Consider the following 5,276-nt stretch of genomic DNA (forward strand, 5'->3'; position numbering starts at 1 on the left):
TTTGTATGATGTGCCAATGACTGAGAACAGAACTTACTATCCTGTGGTAACTTTTACAGTGGGAGGTTTTATAATGCATGCAGATGCGACAGTACAGCACTAGGGTGAGATCTGAGTAAAGCTTTTTGTTGTTGTTAGAAAGAGTTGTTTGAACAGTTAAGCCGAACAGACTGTCACCAAAAAGAGCTCCCTTCTCCAGCTGAGAAGTGAGGTGACAAAATTTTGCTTTTCACACAGGATGCAACACATCTGATGCATGAGCTGAATAGCAGAACTCATTACAGTGGGTAGTAGAAGTGTTGATATAGCTGTGATGAACTAAAGAGGTAAATGAGGTAAGATTTGAAGGAAAAAATTGTGTCTTTATAAGATCAAAATGATGGAATAAGAGCTTGGAAAAATCAAATCAATTTTAGGTGCAAAAACATTCAGAACTTTTCTCACTGAATGCATTCAGTTTAAAAAAAGAATAGCTTTGAAACTGAAACTCTTTGTGAATTTGTGTTGAATTGGGGTTAATAGTTTTGACCAAAAAACCAGAAACTGGGGGCGCTGGCATCAGTTGCAAGTTGGGAAGATGTGCTTCTACCCCCTCTTCACTCTGTTCTCTGGTGAGGGCACTTTGGGATGCGTGCTCGTGACCGACAGCTTGGGTCGGAGCAGAGAGGAGAATGAACACCTTGCCCTTGCGAGCGAGTGTCCTACCCACTTGACTGCAGATGCTCCGAGGGAGAGGTTTGAGAGCAACTTGTTCCAGAAAAGCAAGAGGGAAGATGATTTCCTGGAGGAGCAGTTTGAATTCCACCTCTGATCAGGCAGAAGTGGGGTATAAGCTCTATTTTGCATTCTTTGGGTTGTAGGATAGTCAGGGTGGTAAGAAACACCTACTCCAGCCACCTGTCCCCCCTCCCCCCTCCTTCTTTTGTCATCTCATCTTTTTGTTAAAAGCTCTTTCTCCAAAACTTTCTTCTTCCCTTGATAGTGAAAAATTCTGGAAAGTTCTGATTTTTGGTCTGGCTCAGAAGGGTTAGACAGATAGATTTTGGGAGAGTGGGGACACAGCCTTCCAGCAAAACTCCATATTCACAGCTGTATATTTCGCATTCTTTTTGGAACCCGTATCTCACTGAGCAAGAAAAGACAGTGTTTGGAAACATGCCATTATTTATGTAATATTATTTTAAGGTCAATTAGTAGCTCTGTGATTTTTTAAAAATATATATTAATATCCTTTATATTTAGGGGAAGATCAAAACCCCATTCTGGTAGGTGACAGAGAGGAAAGAGAAAAGCAAGCTGTTGCTTAAAGAACTTGCAAGTTTAGTTTATAGCAAGATATGACGGAAGAGGAAACGTTAGAGTTGTAAGCCCATCTGTTCTAAAAGCAGCTTCTGAGGGCTGGTTTACTGAATTTAATTTTTTGAAAAAAGATTGTATTAATGTTTTTTTATGAAAAATAAATATAATCAATATCCTTAATAAGTAAGCCAGTGACTATTTTTTCTTTTCTTTTAGTTGAACAGGTGCACTAACTGAAGATTGTCTCTAATACAGGGCTTTATTCCTGCTGTTAAAAATGAGGAGCCCGTGAGATCTATTACCCTCAGGCCTCAGGTAGTTCAGCCACCTTGGCTTTAGTGCGCGCTTGGAGCCAGTGCCTGCTGCAATGTTGCTGGATAAATCCTAGAGCTTGGGACAGAAAAGAGAGTCTGTCACCGCTCCTATCCACTGTGGCTAAATCCCAAGCAAGTCACCTGGAGTGCAATATGTGGGGTTCTGCTCTTACCTTGTGCACTACTTTCCGTCCTCTACTTTATTCCTCATCTTTCCCATCTCTGTTGCCTTCTGTTCAAGAAAAACGTGTCCTAAGTAACCAGCAGGCTTCCTTTAGCCAGTCAGTTGAGAATCCTCAACTGGCAAAGCTGCTAAAAACTAAGCCTTACACTGTCTGGTGCTGGCATACTTTGGTAGATCTCAGAATGGCTGATAAGATCATGAGCGCAACTTGGTCAACAAATTACAATTAAAAGTGTGCAGGAGACACAGAAACTGTTTTTATTTTAATTGTGCTTCCCTCTCCTTTTGTGAGTATTTTCTTTGTTTTATCTTCAAGAATGGAAGACTGGACACCAGCAATACGGCAGCTCCAAATTCTTTTTCTGTGTCTTCCTAGACTTCTTCCAGAGAAGGGTTAATCCAATGACAGTTGGATTATAATGGCACCACAAAAATATTTTATCCCCCCATGAAATGTTTTGACCTCCCCCATGAAATGTTTTGGCATATAAGTGGGAAGAGAGTAAGAAGTGTTAGCAGAAGGAAAGCAGTGTGTAATACCTTAATATTTTGAAAGTGTTAACTGCTCTTCTTTATTAAAGGTTTACACAGTCTGTGTGGGGATCGTTGTCATGGGGGGGTGTGATGGCTTCTCTGTGCTTGCAATGCCAAGATGTATTGACTGCTTGTCACTGTGCAGTGAGAAGGGTCACGCTAACGCCTTTGACTCCCTGGGCCTTTTAGAGCAAGTCTATTCTCCTGTGTTTTACAGCTGTGACCTGCGTGTTATGGCATTCGATGTGTTGTGCAGGAGGAGGCTGCAGTGAGCAAGTTAAAGGTGAGGAGGAAGGTGGGAACTGCACTGTGTGGTGTCAGGCATGAGTGGGTAGTAAAATGCTGTGGAAGATGTCTCTGAACTGTAAGAGAGGCAAGTAAGTTTGGAAGAAAGAAGGACAAGTCATTTGCTCCTTCCTTCTACCTCCAGGTGAAAGCGCTCCTCCACTCACCTGCCTTTCCTAGCCTTTGACTTCTCATCTTTGTTTTCACGTTTACCAGCACAGAACAGTCATTTTTTTCAGTTGAGGTTAACACATGACCAAGGATCATACCAGCTCATGCCTGAAAAGTTATGTGTGCCTCTGATCTCTCAAGTCTTATATGACCTGCCATGAAATGAAAAATGCATGTTAAACATTTTCCCAAATGACTTTGAGAGGTATCAATTATATACTCATCTTCTGCTGATGAGTGTTGTGACCATTTGCTTACTTCACACTAATGCCAGATTTACACTGATGCTTTTTAGGTCATCCTGAGTCCTTTCCTTAAGCACTGGTACACCTTTGGCTTTCTTCCCATTCACTGTCAGCTTGTGCTAATAATAATCTGTGGATCTCAGCTGTTTTTGTTGAAAGGCCAGTCCTCTTCTGGGGATTTTTTTTTTTGCGCTCATCTTATTCAACCACTGATGTTTTGTGCCACTCTAGTTTCTCATTGTCAACGGCTAAGTAGGAAAACGTTATTCCCTCCAAAGTGTGCACAGGGCGTTCAGCATTAGAGACAGCTGCTAGAAATAGAAGTCATGTCCTTCTTGGTTTTGCTGAGCAGTTGTGGCTAGTTCGTGTCAAATGAACTCAGTGGGAGACTTTATGTAGTTGTTACTGCTGTTACCTAGAGAGGATTACAAACTTTTGCCATGCTTTTTATTACAGATGGCATTACTGTCACAGAGTTCTTGTCTTAGTATTTTTTCTTTTTACGGGGTTACTTGGCAAATGTTTCACGCTTAAGTATCTTTAATCCCAAATCCTTGTGAGACACTAGCTTAGAGGGTGTTATTATTCTGCCTGTAAGTCTTGCACCCCACTGAGAAATTGCGAGAGTTACATTTATAAGTCAAAAAGAACTGGCAGAAGCAAGTGGTGCTGACAAACCCGATGTATGTACTTTAACATTTGTTTTCTGCGAGTCATTTGTAGGTATAAAAGTAACATTTGAGTGAATTAAGTGCTAAGAAGTATTACACAGGACCTGTGTAGGTCTGCCAACAAAAATAAACATGGCCGTGATTACGTGTGTGAGGGTGGTGTTAGCAGAGCTGTAGAGGCTCTTGGAGGGACACTAAACAAGTACCACCGGGATCACGAACAGCCTGACCATGGGGAGTGTGGTGCTGGGCTTCTGAACGAGAGATTACCTTCATTCAGCACAGCCTTTCATTTTAATGTTCATAAAGGAGTTTTAAAACTTTGTTATTTTTAACAGTCCTGAATCTGTCAAAACTGAAGGACTAGGTTAACTGGCTGTAACATCCGATGTATTTAATCCAAAATCTTTGTGGTAGCCCAGTGTGCCCAAACTGTCACTAGAGGTTTCATGATTGCTCCGCCAACATTTTTTAAGGATCTAGATTTAAGACTTCAGTGAGGAAGAAATTAAATTTCTCTGCTTTGAGATGCCCTTGTCTAATTGGATGTAATGTTTAGGTGGCAAGGAAGGTTTCATCATTAAGGCACTGACCTGACATTGGGATATATGAATCATCTCCATGGCTGTCCTGCAAACTGCTTGCATGACTGTAGGGATGCCGTGTAGTCTGTCTCTGCCTATTCTTTGTCTGCGAAATGGAATAGTCATGCTTTCCCTTTCATCATATTAGTCTAATTAATTTGAGCTAGTCGTAGTAAACTTGTGTTATGTATAGAAGTTGCACTAAGCACTGTGTCTTGCAGTCCTGAGTATTGAATTTGTGTTTCCTTTTGAAGGTCAAGTGAGAGAGTGCCAGACATGAAAGATGAACTACTCTTAAGCTTTTGCTTTCAGTAAGGAAAACGATGAAGCTCAAAAGATTCCTATGAACATCTCTGTGTAAATGCTCATAGCAACTATTCCAGTCAACAAATCCGAAACACACTGGGACTGACCCCTACACTTTTGCAGTGATAAAGATCTGAAGTCTAGATTTGAACCCTGTATAATCTGTCCCTGTGGGGGGAGCGGGAGTTACGTGTGCACAACTAAAGCTGTGAATTTGATCCAGAATTTTCTCCTGTACTCTGTAAAAGCAGTAATTTCTCTTAAAGCATATTCTTGTGTATGGTTTCTTCCTCTTTGTGAGTGCACACACATTTTGTCATAAGACTTATAGTCTATGAAAAATTGTATGCTTTTGAACTGTTTAAATTCTAGAGCAATTAATTTCTATAGCAGACTGACATTTTTAAATACTGAGCACATATTTAAATGACACTGTTCAATGCTTTCACATTTCTTTGGTCTCATCTGGTCAGAATATAGTGTGGGAATATTGTGTGGAAATACAATTTGTGATAACCCAAATTGTAGAATATGTTTAGTAGTTTTTTAGTCTATTGAGTAGTTTAATTAATTATTGTGAAGTGGTAGTGAGAGGCAAATGAAGGAAATCCCAGGATAAATAAAGCAAATTTTAAACTTGTTCTTTAGCTCTTTCTAAAATAGGACAAAATTAGTGGACTTAC

This window comes from Ciconia boyciana, chromosome 2 (genome assembly GCF_034638445.1).
Source record: "Ciconia boyciana chromosome 2, ASM3463844v1, whole genome shotgun sequence".
Taxonomy (NCBI): domain Eukaryota; kingdom Metazoa; phylum Chordata; class Aves; order Ciconiiformes; family Ciconiidae; genus Ciconia; species Ciconia boyciana.